Source organism: Armigeres subalbatus, chromosome 3 (assembly GCF_024139115.2).
Source record: "Armigeres subalbatus isolate Guangzhou_Male chromosome 3, GZ_Asu_2, whole genome shotgun sequence".
Classification (NCBI taxonomy): domain Eukaryota; kingdom Metazoa; phylum Arthropoda; class Insecta; order Diptera; family Culicidae; genus Armigeres; species Armigeres subalbatus.
This window is the reverse complement of record NC_085141.1, coordinates 341,045,537-341,066,801: the sequence shown is the minus strand read 5'-3', so window position 1 is coordinate 341,066,801 and position 21,265 is coordinate 341,045,537. Positions and strand designations below refer to the sequence as shown.

Genomic DNA, 21,265 nt, shown 5'->3' with positions numbered 1-21,265 from the left:
TTTTCACATTTACTGTTGCTCGGCCTAACGACACTATTGACCATTTGGTTCGTTCAGCAAATTACATTTACGGTTGTATGACGCGTTCGACCAAATGATATTTCGGCCATGTGACCTGTTTGAGCTAAACGACATTTTCGGCCGTATGACCTGATCGACCAAATGGCATTCCGTCCAAATGAACAGTTCGTCGTATGTCGCTTCCGACTTAATGACATTTTCGACTAAACCGTTTTGGCCAAATTACCGTTTCGGTCGAATGGATTTCGATAACGAAACTAGGCTTATGTTTTAAACTTAGTTTTTTATTAACATGTCCACAGTTATAAATAGAAACCTTTAACATATAGGAGAACGGTTCGGCACTTCATCCCATAGCTCCTATTTCCATCCCATCGAAAGCAATGAAAAGGAATTTGGTTTGTTTCTTATTTTTGTGATTTTTTTCACCAGTGACCACGCTTGTTAGCAAAAAGAAGCGACGGCCTAGCATTTTTTTTTCATACTTCCTAATATAAATTGACTTATTTTATAAAAATATACTAAAATATTAGCAAAAATATGGTGATTGGCGAACTAAACTCTAAATTGACTAAAATTCATATGGGATTAAACAGTTGCTTGACATGAACAAAAACATCAAATCAAAGTTAAATTTAGCCATTTTGACCACCAAACATTTAACCGAAAATCCGGTAAACCCATCGCAAATCAGCCACGGATGATACACCGACCAACAGGAACCCGCTGGCCCAGAAACCACATGTTCGATTCGCGTTCGGCACCGATCGGGATCATCATTAACGAGCTGTGGTCATTTCAATTTAAATCCTCCCAACCAACCAATCCTACCACCACCACCTGCAGACCGGAGCTGCACTGTCCCCACCACAGGGCGTCGTAAAATCCCAAACCACCGAAACCGCATCGACCAAAGCAGCACCACAGCAGCGGGGCACATCGGGCACAGCGCAGCGAACAGCGATGTCGAATTAGCCACCGACTGTAGCTGCGGCCCCCAATCCCGATCCTGGACCACCCTCAGCCGAGTCGTCGCATCGTGGGCGGCTGACATTCAAATCCATTCATCGCACATGGAGGGAAAAAAAATGCTAAACCGCCCCCGCCAGAAACACGAAACCAGGACGACATCCGCAACAACATCGAAAAATTGCAAATCCACACGAGAAACGTGACGCGCCAACATTGTCAATCTCGTGGTGTGGTGTGGCACGGCACGGCACGGCGCGGTGATTGAGGCCAGCCAGAAGCAAATATGATTTATGTTTATTTTAGCGGGAATCGCTTTTTCAAACGATTATATTGGCGGAATGCGGCGAGTCGCCCGCCCATAATGCAAACCCGGCACGTCCAAACGCGATCGACGACCGACCAACAACCAAACCCAACCGACAGACAACGACACGACGGGCCTGAATCAATATTATTATTGTTACTGATAATGTAAACAATAACACTGTATAAATAAACGGGTCTGTTTGCTCGGTCCGTCGACTGTCGGTCGACCATCGTCGTCATCGAGTCAACGTCGATGCTGATGGCCTAACTAACCCCTGTATACATATGAGCGTTCATGCAGTTCTAACTGGTGGAGATTGCGAAGAAGCAAGGGGCAACAAGGTGAGGCTATGTTTACCCACTTTACCCCCGTCGTTGATCGGGACCAATCCCCCCCAATCGCAATCAACCAAGGGAATCGGAACACAATTTAATGGGCATCATAACAAATAGATGAGCGCTCCCTACCCTGTGTGTGGACATGAATTGCACACATACACGGTCAGAGCTGGAATTGTTTGCCCTGATGGGGGTTCCTAACCGCCCATATGCTTTGCTCTCATATGCTCTGACCCCCCATCGGATGGAGAGCTGCACTAAGTTGAGAATGTAAACGATTTTCGATTTTCACCACATTGCAATGCACTGACATTATCAATGCAAATGTGGTATCATGTCAATATTGCACGAATAAATATCTGTGTGAGTTTTGGTTGCACTGTACGGGAAGTCGATTTTGTAACGGAACGTGTTCGAGTTCCATCGATTGATGTAAATAACCGTTTGAGAACCCCTGTGCTTCGCCAGCCCTGATGGATGATGATTCAAGATGCACTTCAAACGCTAGCACATCAGAGAAGCACTTGTCCCACTTGAAGATACGAGCCTGTAACGAAGCACCCACTTGAAGAAACGGAGCTTCAAAATATACTTCTCCGGTTCTTTTGTTCGGTCGAAACTCAACTCTAGGGCAGACGGGCTCTTTCCCAGACTTCCGAACTCGAACGGCGCAGAGACCATTTTGCACATTTTCCATTAGAAAACCCAGAAACCACTCAGACATTTGCCACTGCCGCATTTCTGGCCACCACCGCCACCCCTCCGGAAGAATCCCGCGCCAGCAACGACCAACCGGTTATTCGAGAGTTTTATCGCACTTGAACTCCCATTCTGCACTGCCACCCACTTGGCAGCCTCAGCGGTAGTTGTTGGGGCGGACAACGACGACGAGGACGACGACGACTCAGCAAGGAGACGGAAATTGAAACCGCACTTTTGGCCGTGTGGTTTTATAATTTACGTGCCACACCGCACACTCGCTCGCTCGCTCGGTATGTACTGCCGAGCTAACCAGCCAGCAAAACGGATACGGCTGGCTGGCGGTCGGTCACATATCCTTTCCAGAGAAGCGACAACCGATGCGATGGCGCGGATGGGAGCCCGGAGTAGGTAACAAAAGAGTGCCGCTTCCTTCCTGGAGCAGACGAGTGCCACCGAGTTAACTACCGTCCTGGGATCACTTGCTTCGGGCGGGGAGGGACACTGCCAGGCAAAAGTGCCTTGAAAAGCTGAATTGAATTTTTGCCTTTTTTGTTCTCTAGAAGAGTGGATGTGGGTGTGAGGGACTGTGGGTTGTATTGTTCGGTAAACGAAGTGCAGATTATGATGAAGGAATGGGAGTATGGGATAGGTGAAAGTGGGTTCCTGTACACCCCAAGCTCTGGAATTTGAAATCAGAATATGAGCAATTAGTAAGGCAAAGTCAGAGTAACCAGCTTGCTTAATTTGTTCAATTCATTTTAAAGTATAATGATAAAATATAACATTAAGAAACCTATTCAAAGGCGTCAAGTACTGAGTATATAGGATAGCTTTTCCCATCTCCATCTCACTGTAACAAATTCATCTCGTCTCGTAAAGAAAACAGAAAGAAATAGAGCCCCAATTTCGTCGGTTCTTCTAGCCAACATAGTTCTTACTGCTGAAAAAAAAACACACACACGCACACAAATAATAAACAAACCAAATTACTTTTCATTTCTTTGTTTCCGATAGGATTAACATGGAGCTATGACATGGAGAACCGGAACAGTTACACTGAGTAAAAAGACGTAACCAACGGTGTTCTGAGTAAAGCAACGTTGATCACTGTGACAAATGTGATAATGTTTTTTTTTGTGTAAATCTGTTTCGACTTATTGTAATTTGAATTTAATTTGTACCTGGTACAAAAATCCAATAGAATTAAAATTTTAACTGTAAAATTTCAATCCCATTAGAATTCACATAGTTCTCATTCAAGTATTCCCATCCTATATTCCTTCTTACAAACACAATATCCTATCCCAAGAAGATCGTAGAGATGCAGAGGTTTACTCGATTTCTAGTAACAACGAGAGTCGAACTAATAATCCTTCCTTTCCTTGATGACTTGATGTCGTGGGCGGCGCCGTTATTGAATATTCCGAAATTTGTACATTGTGAATGATAGCTAAATCAGATATTACTTTGTTTACAACATTAAATTAGAAATGTTGTTCACTCGTTCGATTAAAATTATTCCTGATCCCAGCCACTGCATACGTTGTCCATACTTACTGTGACAACCATGAGGATTCGGACAGACCGCCTCTCATATGGGTGTTTGTTAAAGGGGTCAGACAATTCTGTTCGCTCGACGTCGTCGGAAGGATTTTGCGTAATTCGGCGAAATGTATCAAGAACATTAATTCTAAAATCTGCTTTCGACTAAATGTCCATTCGACGTAATGTCCTTTCAATCAAATGTCCTTCGACGAAATGGTATAGATCTTTGAAACGGTGTCAAGCAATTTGGTCGTTGGGTTGAATACTTCAATACTTTTTCAAGAAAAGTGAGACATAAGGCCCGATTTTTTATAGAATCAAATCACGTCCATATCTGCCTAAAACCGCTCGCCATTGTCTTCTTCGGGTTGGTATTTATTTTTTTTTAAAATAAATTCGCTCTCACCACTGCCTTATCCTTAAGAAAGGATCACATCCATCATCACATCCAGACAAATGATCCTATCGGCCAAATGACCCTTTCGACCAAATAGGGAAGGGTCATTTGGTGGAAACCCATTCGGCCGAAAGCTATTTGACCGAATGCCACTAGGCCGAAAGTTGTTGGCCGAATATACCATTTGGCCGAACAGACCATTAGGCCAAAAATTTGGATGAAAGAGTCATTTGACCGAAAGAGTCATTTGGCCGAAAGGGTCATTTGGCCAAAAGGGTCATTTGGCCAAAAGGGTCGTTTTGTCAAAAGGGTCGTTTGACCGGAAGGGTCATTTGACCGAAAGGGTCATTTGGCCGAAAGGGTCGTTTGGCCGAAAGGATCCTTTGGCCGAAAGGGTCGTTTGGCCGAAAGGGTCATTTGGCCAAAAGGGTCATTTGGCCGAAAGGGTCGTTTGGCTGAATAGGACATTTGGCCTAATAGGTGAGACGTCTCACTTCTCACTCCTCATTTGAAGCGCTGTAAAAAGTGTGAAGCGTGAAGTGAGTAGTGACTTCGCGTTCCATATTTTTTTACTTTAAGAAGTAAGAAATGAGGAGTGAGAAGTGAGACGTCTAACTTTGCACTCCTCACTGTAAAAAAAATGAGGAACGCGAAGTGACTCTCTTCTGACTCCTCATTAATCACTTGTCGCTGTAAACACAGTTAGAAGTGAGAAATGAGGAATGAGTATTGAAACGTCTCTCTTATCATTCCTAATTTCTCACTATTCAAATGACCTATTCGGCAAAATATCCTATTCGGTCAAATGACTCTTTCGGCCAAACGACCCTTTCGGCCATACGACCATTTCGACCAAATGACTTTCAGCCAGATTTTGCTTATTGGCCATTGCTTATTACCCAGCCAACAACAGCAATCTTTGTCGTGAAACCAGGCTCTCCACCTTTTTCTTGAGAGGTACCTCTTCGAACATTTACATTCATTGTGAACCCCCTATTTTATTGCTGTGGATGAAAATAAGCATAACTTGAGACATATGAAATCGGAACTGAAAACTAACGAGATATATGCTGCCTATGATCGCATATCAGTCTCATCTTCGCTGGATTGTCTATTTATATGGGACAAATATGTGATTTTGTGCAGCATGGCTCTCCATAAAGTTGTCTAAAATTTTGGTTATTCCGTTAATCTTTCCAATTCAAATTTAGTTTATACATCAAGCTTCCTGTAAGACTTCGGTGCCTCCGAGTATCTTGAATGGCTTCTGAGCCTCTTAAAAGGAGGCATGAGCATTCTGCAAGGTCGCTTTTAAGCCACTGACGAGGAGGCTTTCAAGCTCCTTGGAAGAAAAACTCCGAGCCTCTTGAGAGCAGGCTTCCGAGCCTCTTAAAGGAAGGTTTCCGAACCTCGTAAAAGATGTTTTTTCTGCATAACTATGCCTCTTGAAAGGAGGCATGAGCATTTTGAAAGGACGCATTTGAGCCCCTTGAAAAGAGGCTTTGAAGCTCCTTGAAAGAATTCCAAACCTTTTGAAGGGAAGCTTCCGAGCTTCTTGACTTGAGATGTTCGATCCTCTTGAAAATGGGCTTCTGAGAATTCGAAAGTTTTAAGAGAAGCTTCCGAGCCTCTTGACAAGAGGCTTTTGATCTTTTCGAAAGGGGGCTTCTGAGCCTCTTGACAGTAAGCTTTTCAGTCTTATAAAAGTAGGCTTTCGAGCCTCTTGAAAGGAGACTTCTGAGCCTCTTGAAGTGGCCCCCCAGTGGCTTGGAAGAATGCGTTTGCTACAAAGCTACTGATCTTTTCATAGGCTCGGATAAACTGAGCGCATCGCCATGCATATTATGGGCAATACAAAGTATTGGAAAGAAACATAAAACAATTATCACAATTATCATCATGAGTGTGCCACATGTCGGTTATGCCAAATGGTCCGTTCCCCTCCAACTGAACATTTCATTAGCTCTTTATTTTTTCTTCTTGTTTCTTTTTAATTATTCTTTTGTTTTCTTCTTCCTGATTCCTTCCTCTTTTTTGTTTCTCTTTTTGCCTTTCTCGTACAACTAAGTTGTACCGAAAGGCTATCATTTCACTCCAAATTCGAACTTTTGATAGAAGTCCCGGAGACCCATAGTGTTATATACCATTCGACTCAGCTCGATGAGCTGAACAAATGTCTGTCTGTCCGTGTGTGCGTGTGTGTGTGTATGTGTGTGCGTGTGTGTGTGCACAAAATGCCATAAAAAACATTAGCCAAATTTTCACATAGAAACTCTTAACCGATTTTCTTGCAACAAATTGCATCCGACAGAGACTAAAACGCTGTTGATCACTATTGAATTTCATAATAATGGCAAATTGCAAAAAATAGATAATATTAAAATAGTGATGAGACATAGTCACATAGAACAATACTGTGTTATGAAAAATGCCTTGCATCTATGAATATTTTTAAAGTTTATCCGTGGCTTGTCCCCATTAAGAGTTTCATCGTACTATAAAGATGCTCGTGTTGCACGCATTTAGGCGTAAGTATGCTCTTCGTTCAGTTTCATAGTACTATGAAATTGTCCGAAAGTCAAAATTCAAACATAGGATATTCGAGAAACTTTTGGCAGCGCCATCTGTCGTCTACTAGTGTAAATTTTCTATCACAATATTAGACGGTGTAACTATTTTGCCTTTCTTGTACATCATCGAGGTGTAAGCGTAAAGGCTACATTTATTACCTTTTTGCGCGAGAAAGGCGCCATCACCGCTAGGTGGATTAATCTGGGTTTTTTTCAAATTTTCGCTTCACATTACACTTTACATTTCTCACTTCTTATTGCTCCCTTGTCTGTTTTCACTTGTCTTATTTATCATATCTTGAGAAGTTTTGTCCCTTTACACATAAAAAATGCACAGTGAAGGGATTCAGTTAATTATTCGGTCAAATGGCATACGGCAAAATGGCGTTTTGTCAAATGGTGTCCGGCAAAATGCCAACCGGTGTTTTATGATCTAGTAGCATGGTCACTAAAGTCACTACTTTTGATAGGGAAGGGCCGTAAAGGTCGTTTGGCTGAACAGATTGTTTGGTCGAAAATGCCGTTATAGTTTGGTCAAAAATGCTGTTTTATTGAAATGGTCGCTTGGTAGAAAGGCCCATTTGGCCGAAAATATCGCTTGGCTGAATAATATATTTGGTGGAAAATGCCGTTTGGTGCCGCAGGTTTGATTAGAATCCAGATTTCGTAAACTACATCGTGCAAGCATGGAAAAAAAGTGAAGCCGTCAAATTTCGCTTAATAATGAAATGATGGACCCATACAAAAATAACTTCCTTAACTTCTTCGTACCTGTAAATGTCAGTGCAAGTAAAAAATGCCAGTAGCTTTTCAGCTGTGGTTTGTTGGAGAGGTTCTATGGCACTATTTGTGATTTTTTATATTGTAAGGTAAGCAGAAGGGGTTCAAGAGGATCAAGAATCCAAATACATTCGCAAATTCACATGGTTAACTGCAAATCTTTTACAAAACCTTCAAATTCCATAGCATAAACTGAACTATGTAGATTGAATCTTTTCAATTCTAAATGAACTTCTTGGAATTAATCAATAGTGAGCGATAATTTTTATTAATACATAAATTTGCTAAAATTTTCATTAATATATATCTAAAATAAACTCAGGTGATAAAGTCAGGTGTTTGCCCTTTTTTTAATAACAAATATCTTTGATCCTTCCATAATATTTTTTTCATATTTTTGTAAATGGAGCATAAAACAACATTGAGCTAACTCTCCACATGACATCCGCTCCGATCACAATTGATTTATTTCAGCAGTGACGTTTCCCCAACCTCAATCTACCTATGCACTGTATTTAAATTTAATGACTTGGAATGCAAAAATGCGTAGAATAACTAGATTACGATTAGATTAAACGACTCTGATAATTTTATTTTCCATTTGGGCTGTCAAAATATCAAAATTTTCATTTTTTGTATCAGTGCACAGGTAAAAAGAGAGTTTACGCGACGATATTCAGCTGATTTACTATTGCTTAAACTTTAAAGATGCCAGTCAAAAGAAAATTTAAAGGTTTTGTTAATTCAGACGGTAACTTTTAGAGTCTATTCATGTCATAATATATTTTATGATTTCATAATGCGACACAGATAATTTTTAATGGAAAGCATATTTAGGGAAGTATATTTTTTCAACTTTTAGAAGTTAATTAGAGACAGAGAAACCTTCCATAGATACACTTACCTTGTGAATCGGAAGATTTCGATGACTAGGAATTAATTAAATTTGATTTTTTTATCATATAACGTCTCCTTTTCATATACAAAGCTGTTAGACAAAAATTGAACTGAAACTAACATTAAATGCTGTTGAATTCGGTTCAAAACAGTTTCAGTTATAAACATTTTTTTTCGATTATTTATGAGGCTCAGTTGTCTAATAAAAGAACTTTACGGAGCCGAAAACGTCGTTTAATTTTTTCCATTGTTGACACGAATCCTTCCGGTGACCTTCCGTTCGGCACATGAAACATTTGTTACGCAAATCCTGGCAGAATACGTTTCTTGTCCAATTTGACATTTCTAACGACGAGGGAATTCCCTTTTTAACATCGATGTACACGCCTCTCACGCCGGTGTACATATGGTACAGGTGGGAATTTTTCCCGGACCACAGAATCCACTTCCCCGTACTCAACAAGACACTGTTTGAGATCGTTATCCGGCTAATTTGGTGGCCAGTCAAACACCCGGATGTACTGGACATTTGTACTGGCAATTGTCATTTTTACTTCCACTGATCTTCCACTGGAGTAATTGAATTGTCGCGGTTCCCGATTCTTTAAACGACTCCTGCATTGCATTCATCGAAACCAGAGGCGACTCGTCCATATGTTCTACCTGTTCATGGAACAGGTAACCATTTTTAGTTCAGAAGTAGGAAAGTTAATGTCCTTACAATTAATTTCTTTGCAATTATTTATTAGGGCAAATAATTACTCAGTGAAATTTTTAAACAAAGTTTCACGTTATGTTTCCAATGATGGTTTAATATCTAACGAAACAAAATATTGCGTAGACAGATCAACTCACTAGATCAGTTAAATATGTGTTTCTCCGACGAATAACAGCACACCACATCACATAGAAAGCTTTTGCCAGTCGTACGATTCATAAAGAACCAACAGCAGCGCTGGCAGAAGTAAAATTTAAAGCCTGCGCCATGACGAAAGTTTTGAAATAATTTCCTCCTTGGTATGCTCACTCGTTCTCCGCGCGCGTAGAACCAGCGTGAGCGTTGCCAGCTTTCTTCGTTTCCTCACATCATCCTCTTTCGCATGCAACGCAGGCACGTTTAGATGAATGTTGTGCGTGCTATGTGCGCAGAAGTCCAACCCGTTCGACGCGCTGCGAGAACAACCAACGACGCGACGTATCTTCGGTTAGACTCGGTCGGAGTGTCGGGCTGTGCTTTGCCGAAAGGCGCACCGCGACCGCACACGCTTTCGTTCATACTTCGATGATTGGGAACGGTTTGTTTTTTTTCTCCTAATGATTATGCATCATAAACAATTCATCATCAAGAACAGTATTAAATTAATGTTTGAGTTTTTAAAAAGAGGCATAGTTTTCACTAAATTTGAAAAACTAAATAACTCTAAATCATTTCAGTGGACTCAATCTGGGGTCGTATCAAATGCATCAAACGCAATAATGGTTAATTACATTTCCTTCATAACAACAAAATATGTGAGAGTTTTTAAATGCTAGGGGCGATGGGTCCTGGGCAACCGAATGGTGGAAAGAGCCGATTTGAAAGATCTCTATTCTGAGCAATATCCAGTTATCGTCAACTGTTACTAAGTTAGATTTCGGACGACTTGGGAGAGTTTTAAATTTTAAGTGCATCTTAATTTGAAACATTTTTAGAACAAAAGAGATTAATTTAGTAGGGAGATTGAGAAGCTGTTTATTGTTTTATAAATCCTTTCTGTTTAAATTGTTTTTTTCTTCTAATGTTTGGTTACGTTGTACAAGAAAAGGTTATAATATTAGATCAAATACACAACATCTGTTCTCGTAGAACTACACAGGCAAACACTCTTCTTGATAGCAAGTTTTATTAAGCGCTTCAAGCTGAAATTCATAACAAAATTAGCCCTACGTTACATCTGTTAATAATAATTACTTACAAAATAGTGTTCCCTCGATTTTAATCGAATTTAGTGAGCTCCTTGGAGTCTATTCCTTGCTTAACGACCACTGTTTAACAGATAGAAATATTTTACAAAGGCAAGATATTGCAAACTCTAACCTACCTCAAGCTGTATGTTAGCGCAAATTCACGCACTATGAATCGGACTAATCTCACGGATTCGCGGTATTTTAGCTAGTAGATTTGAAATTCATGTTAGCAGATAAGTTCATGTATGTTAACCTATTAAATAATACCTTTGTTTGTAATAAACTTCGAAATTAACTTTTAAGAAACAATTCGTTTAACCGCACTATCACGTTGTTCGTAATGTTTACAAAGATGGCTTTCATGTGTCATATTCATGACGTTAGCTGTCATTTGGTTCGAAGAGAAAGTGTTGCCAGTCGCGGCTGTAGTAGCAACAACATCCATTCGAAACCTCAGCTTGATGTATATTTTTTTAGCAGGCCGGTAGAACAGGTGTACTAAAAGTTCACGAGACGCCCCTGATCGAAACTAATTTCACAAACAGCGAGCGATCCACCGCTATTTTATATACTACTTCCATAAGAGATACATAATTATCCAATTGTCGCCAAAAAACCGGTGATCTCCACCAAAGTTGGTCGAGGAGCGGTATGCGGAAATGGAAATTGAACTATATTGACTATCATTGTTCTAATCGGCCGCACAGAGAAAACCGTACGGTTTAAAAAAGTTGCATCAGTTATAAACATTTTGTGTAACAACTTATAACTCACTACCTAGTTATTAACTTTAAATTCCATAATAATGTTCCATTTTTGACACTTTTCTACAACTGAAAGCAATGTCAATGGAAAAATCATTTTAAATCTTATTCATCGAATCAAGGCGCACAGGGATACTGATTCGAAGAAAAGAGTCGCGCTTGAGCTTTTCATGCACTTATTTACCGAAATATTTTACGGCAAGTCAATTGAATGATCCGGATAATGCAAGATTTCGCGCTTGATTCAAATCGTACTGCCATTTGAGATTTTAATTTCTCTCGATCACTGTCGGAAATTCACTATTTGGTCACTTATTCTGCAAGTGAAAGACACTATTTGGTCTCTTTTTTCGTCAACGTTGGTCACTAAAGTCACTATTTTGAACGGCATTGATCGCTACCAGCCCTGTCGTTCGGCCAAACGATATTTTCTGCCAGATGACCTGTTCAGCCAAACGACATTTTCGGCTGTATAACCCGTTCGGGAAAATGACTATTTCGACCAAATTTCCCTTCCTGTCAAACGACCATTTCGGCAAAATGATCAGTTCGGCCGAACGCCATTTTCGGCCGTCTTTCTATTTCGGCCAAATGACTTCCAACCGGATAAGTTACAGCCTTATGAGGTTGGTACGACTAATTGACAATTTCGACCAATTGACATGTGCAAACAATTTTCGATCGAAGTGACTCGGCCACTTTTTGTTGGTCCAGTTGGTCCGATTTTCGAAATATTTCCATTCTCATACTTTGCTGAATTTATCCAACTCAAACAATTTTTGATATTTTTCTTTTTTGCTGAATTTGCACGCTTCGTATTTTTTATTTAACAATTCATCCTATGAGTCTGGCGTCTCGATTTACGTTAGCATAAAAGTATCATGTTAGCCTTATGATATACAGACCCTATTCGATTTTGGCAACAAAGCCATTCGATTTTTGGCACCAAAACCATTCAATATTGGCAACACAAAATTTATTTTTAATTTTTTTACTTTTGAAATCGCGTTAATCTCATAATGTTTGTAAAAAAATTGGTTAGAGCTCAAAACCGTCGTAAAAAAGTGCCACACTTTGCTGCGACGTGGCAGTGGGGGGGATGCAATGCCGATAAGACGACAAAGCAGTCTGTCTTCCCCAAATTGTTTGATATGCTCGAGTTGCTCAATTTACTCGTTTTACGTTTTGTTGCGGAGAAAACCGTAATCACTCTTTGAAACTTGATAGAGTTTTGTCACCGTGTGAATAGATTTTGCTGACTTTATACCCAACGAATTTTTCGTCGAAATTGTCGTCCCGTGGTGTTGTGGAAGATTCAAAGGTATTCTTGTTTTTTTACGCAGTGGCAACTCCACTCTAGCATTCCATTTTTGATAAAGCCATTTACGAGAGTTGATAAAACCCTTTGGGTCCTTTGGATCGTAGCGCAGATTAGTCCCGTGCCGATCAATCACGTAGTATCATCCATTGTGCAAGTCTGAGCTAAGAGACGAGACATTTTAGAGTTTTTATAAACTTAGTGCACTGCACATATAATATCAGTACGAATTTCTTAGAATTCTTAGCAGAATTAGTTGAAACCCACTCTTTTATAGCAAATAGAACGAGAATCATCTGGTAAGGTAGCTTATTCGAATATGTCCTACCTCTTCATAGAACTGGTAATCAAAGTGTTAATTAAAAGTTTGATCTTTGAATTCAATTAGTTTGATTTCTTATCTATACGGAAAGACGGAACAGGAATGCTTTTTGGACAGTTAGGTACTTATCGGGTATCAGGTATCAGAACGTCGGCTCAGGAGGCACGTTCCCCTCAATTTGGGAGATTTGTGCCATCGCCTTCACTGGCCTTTCTCATCATTTACCTGACGGAAAAGGAAGTGAAAAGGGGAAAGGAAGAGGAAGTGAAGTTGGAAAGGAGAATGGAACCATTTATAGGAAAGCCAATTGTGTAGACTCACACGCATTCAGCTAGGGACTAAAGAGAGGTGTCACAAAAACACAGAAGACCTAACAATGGACGAACGTCAAAAACGAAACACAGAGTGCACTGTGAAAAACGCATAATGCGAATCCATATAGGTGACAATCACAAAGTACATTTTAAATATCGCATAAAGCGAATCCATATATTCATAACTCCATTCTTATTGAACCTCACGTTGAGGTTAAACAAGAGTAGCCGAAGCCACACGTCATGGACGTGACACAGAGCACACTGTGAAAAACGCATAATGCGAATCCATATAGGTGACATACACAAAGTACATTGTAAAAAAACGCATAATGCGAATCCATCTTCTTCTTCTTTTTCTTCTTATTGGCATTACATCCCCACACTGGGACAGAGCCGCCTCGCAGCTTATTGTTCATTAAGCACTTCCACAGTTATTAACTGCGAGGTTTCTAAGCCAGGTTACCATTTTTGCATTCGTATATCATGAAGCCAGCACATTGATACTTTTATGCCCAGGGAAGTCGAGACAATTTCCAATCCAAAAATTGCCTAGACCGGCACCGGGAATCGAACCCAGCCACCCTCAGCATGGTCTTGCTTTGTAGCCGCGCGTCTTACCGCGAATCCATATAGGTGACAATTTGTTGAAAAAAAAAACAAATTAAAAAAAACATTTTCATAACCCCACTCTTATTCAACCTCAAGTTGAAATTAAACAAGAGTAGCCGAAGCCAAACGTCAAAGACGAAACGCAGAGTACACTGTGAAAAGCGCATAATGCGAATCCATATAGGTAACAAACACAAAGCACATTGTAAAAAAAAATGCGTTATGCGAATCCATATAGGTGGAAGTTTGTTGAAAAACTAAGTAAAACACATATTCATAACCCCAAACTCACGTTGAGATTGAACAAGAGTAGCCAAAGCCGAACGTCAAAGACGAGACACAGAGTACACTGTGAAAAACGCATAATGCGAATCCATATAGGTGACAATTTGTTGAAAACTAAGTAAAACACATATTCATAACCCCACTCTTATTTAACCTCTCGGTGAGATTGAACAAGAGTAGTCGAAGCCAAACGTCAAGGACGAGGCACAGAGTACACTGTGAAAAAACGCATAATGCGAATCCATATAGGTAACAAACACAAAGTACACACTTGAAAAAAATTACCGAAGTCGGTAATTCGGTTACCGAATTCTCAACAGCTGAACGTTCGGTAATGAGTTCGGTAAACGAAAAAATTACAGATCGATCGGTAAAATGCTACGAACAGCACAGTTGTCAAATTTACCGAAATTTCGGTAAGTTGTCTTTGCTGGATTGTCGGTAATGTATTACCGAAAAACTGTAAATTATCAAAACACGAGGCAGGGCATTGATTTTTAGTTTGTTTTTTTTTGCAGAAAAATAAAGAAAACACTGTTTGCTATGAAATAAATATTTTTATTTGCGTTATTTGAAATATATTCATAATTGTTCAATATTTATGAACCTTCAGCCCTTTATCAGCAGTGAAGCTATTGCAGGAACCGAGAACACCACCTGCACCTCCTTTGCCATCGTCGAAAACACCACTTTCCTTTGCAATCGTCGAGAACACCACTTCCTTTTGGGTCGTCGACAAGGGTTAACTTTGGAAGTTTGCTTTTCCGCATGCTGAAGGTAACCGTAAATCTGTTCTCACGATCAACACATTCTTTATACAGTGGAAGCGCCATGCCGATGGTTGCCGAGTTGCCGCCTGTTAGTGGGTCGAAGATTCAGTAATGGAGGAGTCAATGTGACAAATCAAACTGTACAGAAATTATAAAGAATGTAAACGAATTGTCATGATTTCTTTTCACTTTATTACACTTACCTTTTCATGGTAACATTACGCAATGTAGAATTTAAAAAACAGGATATAGTAACTCCGCTCTTCCATTTCCATTTGTTCGAGCCGCCAAACTGCAAAGAGGTAGATGTGACTCCCAACATTACCGAACTGAACAGTATTTTTTCTAGTAAATTACCGAAACTTCTGTAAATTGCCAATTTACATTACGTTTCGGTAAATTTTTGACAGCTCGTGATGGGGAGAACGCCAATCACCGAAAATTCAGTAGAAATTGATATCAACAAACCAAAAAACAACGAAACATCGGTAAATCTGAAAATCACTGATTTGATCTGTAAAATAAATTACCGAAGTCAGAAGCTCAGTTTAAGTGTGTACATTGTGAAAAACGCATAATGCGAATCCATATAGGTGATAATTTGTTGAAAACTAAGTAAAACACATATTCATAACCCCACTCTTATTTAACCCTACGATAAGGTTGAATAAGAGTAGCCGATTATCTCGGAGAAGTAAAAAGACAACTACGCCATAGCTCCGGTTAGCGCAGCGAGAGCTAAATACTGTGAAGGGGGCCCTGGTGCTTCACAGACTCCGTTTGCGGTTAGGTTCTTATTAGACCCCCCTAACCATTCATTCGTAGGCACGGTAAGCATAAAGCCGCATCACACCGAGAATTAGGGGTCACCTGTATGATGGACTTTTTCCACTGGAACAGGCAATCCGTAATGTTATTCTTATCCAGATAACCAGCTGCCGACACCACACGGCTATCTAGGCTGTTCGCGTAGAGAAGTTGACATTGACTTTACGTCAACTCTCAATGTGACCGAACAGCCAAAAGGAATGCTTTTTTGGACAGTTAGGTACTTACTAAAATAAAAAAAATTGTTAGAATTATACTTTCAGTAACATGATTTCAAGTAAAATTCTGCGTCGCTTTTTCAATGACGTTCTACTATCAAACACGCGAACGGAATGGGTCAAAATCTGTGCTGAAACTTTCAACAATAGGACAAGGCCAAAGGTGCTGGTTGAAAGAGATGGCGCCACAACATTTGTAGTAAAATGAATTTTCTTGTATGGACAAATGGCCCGTTCTTACTAACTACGCATCACAGCGATATGTGACCTAGGTAGAAAAGCTACAAATATTTTTCTGATTTTTTATACCCTTATTGCATTTTGTAACTTTAAACAATAAATGAGATCTGATTACAGTTCCATACTAAACTCGAGCGGTTTACTACAAATTTCTTTATGACTGCTCTCCACCTAGAGTGTACAAAAGTAACATTCATAACTTACGCCATTCAACAACAGTTGTCACTGCTGTATATGCAAAATCACATTGATATAAATACGCAGCATCGCCACCTCTCGGCTGATAGTGTCAATATTGCAATTTATACCAGCAGGTGTATTAGTGTTGTTGAAATGATTTGAAACGGCCTCAAGCGGAATTTTAGCTAGAATACCACTGGTCTCGTCCTATTGCACATAATGCGTCTGCTTCGCATGCGAAAAAGGACGATGTGCGAAATCGGGAAAACTGGCAACGCTTCTGATGGTTCCCCGAGCGCGGAGAACGAGAAAGCGTACGCAACACATTTTTCATGACGCTAAATGTGAAGCAAATGATCTTCTAGTAGCGTTGCTTGTCGTCTCGAAAGCTTTCAACTGTATAATGTGTCTTTTCTTTTGGAGAAACACTTTTCAGCTGCACTGCTGTACGTCACTGCTGGGGCATTGAGCGTTGAGGGGATGTTGCCATGCGTTTTGTTCGAATTTGCTTGATGGGAACTTTGTTTAAAATGTTTTCGTGGGAATATTTTTCAACTCTGATAAAAAATTGTTGAATAATAAACTAAATATGATTTTACAACAGTTTTACATTTCGTTATATAAAATTGATCTACGAATGAATCGAATATCTAAGTTTTAGATCTTAACCATGACATATTCGCAATATGTGATAAAATTTATTCCACTTTTTGGATTGACTTAGATAGTTTTTTTTTAATGTACAGAATTTATTAAATTTAAACTTCTAATTTCATTGGCATAATTGAAATAATTCAAGTATGTTATGTCAAAAATCAAATTTGTCAAGTCAAGCTGGAGCTGGAATAAATCACGAAATAAATATAAAAGAATAAAACCTGCCAAATCCATCATTTCCTCCTCGAATACTGATATTTTGAGAAAAAAATACGACAAAAAAGAATGATTAATGGGTAATCTGAATTATTCAACAATTTCTATTAACTCAATTTGATTAGATTGACGGCTTTCCCGACGATAACAACGGTACAGCTGAATTTCACCATAATATGATTATAAAAATTGAATTATCACCATACCAATCGAAGCGCGAAATTCCACCTAACTCGATTCAATCGTGGAGGGGGTCGGGGTGTAAAAATACAGCCCCTAATCCAATGCCAACGCATATCGGTTTATATACGCGCGCACTCGGCTTGCGTAAATTCGATTCTCAATGGTTTTCGACTCTCGTTTCATTACACTGGCCAAACTTGCTTGCTAGTCAACGCCTACAATTTCGTACGGTCTCGATTTGAAGCTAGGTAGGTAGGTATGATGATTGCCCGGTTTCATTTCGGGGTTATCCGATTACTACAACAGCAGCGGGCCTTTTCGCCAACCAACCGACCGACGACGATGATCATCGCATCGGTTCAGAAAGGCGCGGCAGCCTCGGAGGAGCTGGGAAAACGCCGAAAACCTCATTAAGCCAACAAATTGCGCGCAAATCATAAACTGAATAATTGCCAATCGTAATGAGGTGTGTGTGTGTGCGGGTTTCCGCTCCGTTCGCTTCTCATGTGGCGCAGGGGTTTCGCTTGAAAAATCCGAAAAGCTTGGCTGATCATCGTCATCATCATCATCATCATTTGGCATCCATCGGTTGTTGGTTGTTGCGGCTTATGGATGCCAATGGACGATCCTGCCGTATCGCGACCGGATGTATCACTTTTCGGCACCATAGGTGGGGGGCGGGACGGGCGAGCGGAGGAAACAAATTTATTTATAAACATTTATAAGATAATTAAGCGTAAAGCACCGGTTTGTGTTTTATTCGTTTCATTTTCGCGCTCATTTTCTCCGAACTCGCGGATGAGGTGCAGGTTTTCCCCGTTTTTTTTTGTGTGGTAGTTTAATCGAGTGGGTCTTCAGTTGATTGGTCGGATAAATAAATCACTTGGTAAATATTTGCCAAATTCTTTCGAGTGCCATTCATTGCGAAGGGAGGTGAGGATTCGGCGCTGAAAGTTGAATTTCAAAAATAAATGTAACGACAAATTTAACCAACGAAACGTGCCTGCGTAAATCATCTCTGCTCGGAATTCGGAACCCTCGGGACCGACGGGAAACAGTAATTGTTAATTAAGAAGGTTGCACGCATCTCGTACGAACCGTTACAGAGCTCTCCCCTCGGGTATGTATTAATAGCTATCTGCCTGCACCCCACGATTCCAAAGTGCTTCTGTTATTTCCCTCTTCGGAGCGATCGACGACAGCATTTGGCGCAGCCCTAGGCATGCTTTTCCTACCGCTTCGACTCGCTCCGTTGCCCTGAAGAGACTTAAATTAATCCGGAAATTATTATCTGTGAAATGTTTTGCCTGATTTAATGCTGGTACCGGGGTCACCCTTCGCAGTTCGGTCCGTCCCCTCGCTCATTTATGATTTACGATTGCTTCGTTATCCTCCCCTGCCGCATCCCATAGAGCTGAGCTGTCTGTTCCGTAACGGAACGGAATCCGACAAAAATTGACACTTTTTTCACGCCATATGCTTCACGACCGACCGACCGACGGCGACGGCAGCGGCCCTTCGACTCGTGCACCGGATGGTAGAAATTGTTGGACAAACAGCAGAATCCCCAGAGGGACAAAAAAAGCCGCTTTTATTGGAATATTTTCATTAACTTGGCCTGCATGAGGGCGCCAGAAGAGTGGAAGAGTCTGGAAGTTTCAGAAATTCAATTTTAATCACTCTGAACTCGGGGTGTTTCGGAGGGATCGTTCAAGGGTTCAATCATTTTTCGGCAGCAACAGGGGACGTACATTTGGTTTTGTACAAACCGACAGCACTATCAGCAGATAAAAACTAGACAAACGTGGCGAAGCTCTTGGGAAAAGGATAATATTGGCAGGGTACATAAATGGTTTTGTAATTTGAACTCATTAATCTCGAATTTATTGTTTATCGTGGATTACTAAAGTAATTTTATGGAATTGACTCCGTGGTGATTGACTGTATTCCAATTTTTTAGTTTTGATTTGCCATCTTATTTTGAAACTGTTCTGCTTCTTAATCGATAAGTCAGTAGTAATTGCGTTAGTACTTCTGAGAACAGAAATTACTGTATACGAAAATATTATTCTTACTTTCCACAGAGTTCCGAGTTCGTATATTTTGATGCAATCGAAATTGCTGCCCACTAAAAATGCCAATCTGTGCTGCAACAATTTATCCCCTCTAAACGATTCCCGATTGATTAATCGGACACAGTTCGAACCATGGCCCGCTTCCGAACGTCCCAATTTGGTCCCGCTGAAACCCAATCCGCTCGTTGCTGGTGCCGTTCTCTTTTGTCTCTCGCTGCATTTTAAAAACCAATTTGGTTTCAATTTTCAATTACAGTCGTTATGCCGTTCCCTCTGTGCATCTGACGCGTCCCGTCTGGCCCGCCCTGCCTACCAACTTGCTGGAGCAAAAACGACAACGACGACGACGACGATCAACAACACAAAAATGGGACGGTTCATTAATGCCATCATTGAGCACCCGGCAGCCATAAAATGGCCCACACTCAGGGTCCGGTTTTTGTGTAGGCAGGCGGCTGCTGTTTATATACACTCCACACTTCGCTTCACTCCACTCGGCCTGACTGACTGGCTGGCGGTTGCTGTTGCTGCGGATGATGACGACAGCCAGCGTAGTAGCAGAGAAGTGTAGAGAGACCATAATTATAATCGATTCGAGGACGGACGGTGACAAAGTGGTGGCGTGGCGGTCGGTCGGTAGCAGGCTGCTTCAAGTGGTGTGAAATTGATCTTTTTTTGAGGTGATGGCCCACTATTCGAACTGCGGCACTATTACAAGTAGGGATTTTCGAAGCACTGTGACTATAAAAGTATCGAGCTGTAAACAACTTTTTTGCTGTTTTTTTTTGCTATTATTACACTTATGTGGAAAAACATTTTATTAATGTATTGAATTTTTCATAGAATTTAAAATTCAAACCACTTCTCAAGATTGAGTGGATAAATTCATGTTAGTTACTATGATAATCATCCCGCTTTGAAAAATCTTTTGTTTTTTTGAAATCTTTACAGAAATGTAAAAAGATTGCACAATTTCTATACAAGCTCACCGTTTATGAAGTCATGATTTTTTTACATAAATGGTCCGATAAAGCCACAACATTGCTGTTATTGCTTTAAAAGCTTGCCTGTAAATAATTCTAAACAGTTACTTTGATATTTAACGCAAACCGTTAGTCATTCGCCGCATCCTTTTCCCTCAAAAATACAAATTTTAATCCATCAACCCAATTCCCCCTGCCTTTCGCGTTCACTGATTCTGCGAACCCAAACAACCCTCATCAAATATTATTACCCTCGTTGACTAATCGAACCGCACATCACGTGCATCACACGGATCGAATTCCACACCCGAACCCATCTTGTCCGCACAAACCTTTCCCCTTCCGATTTCCAGCCGGAAGCCGTAATACAATAACAACGCAATCGAAAGCGATATATTTTCAAGTGGACCCCTTTTTCCCCGATACGGACTGATCCCTCCATGAATATCCAAATAAATATGCCACCCCATTTATCCGTGTACCACCGCACCTCTCGTCATCACCGTCATCATCGTCGTCGTCGGTCGTCCAGGGTTGGGAACCCTCTTTTCCCGAAACTGGAAAATCAACTGCTGCAACTGTTTACTCTCTTTTTACTTATTTTTTTTTCGTTGGTCCCGCTGTCGTTCTGTCTGGTTACTCTCGGAAAATATCTGTCATTGCAGCAATCGACCGGAAATGATGTTCCCTTCCTGGTAGGTCCCGGTGCGCCAATTCCGCCAGTAGGTAGAGTAAGCGAATGGATGTTTTTCGAATTGACTTTTTTCCCCGTTTCGTTCGCTTCCCCGTGGCAGCCTTCAGGCGTTGTTGTTTTGGTGCAGGAG

At 40.6% G+C, this 21,265-nt stretch overlaps 1 protein-coding gene and 1 long non-coding RNA gene across 2 annotated transcripts in view; one reads left to right on the top strand and one right to left on the bottom strand.

Moving 5' to 3' along the window:
* LOC134225846 (protein groucho-like) overlaps window positions 1-21,265 on the top strand; it is a 134,192-nt gene that overhangs the window by 26,710 nt on the left and 86,217 nt on the right. The gene's annotated exons all lie outside the window — the stretch shown is intronic.
* LOC134221824 (uncharacterized) lies at window positions 10,362-10,818 on the bottom strand. Its single transcript, XR_009982382.1, has 4 exons — window positions 10,744-10,818; window positions 10,611-10,681; window positions 10,485-10,554; window positions 10,362-10,428 (listed from the first exon to the last, which is right to left on the bottom strand). It is a non-coding gene; the product is annotated as an uncharacterized LOC134221824 (long non-coding RNA).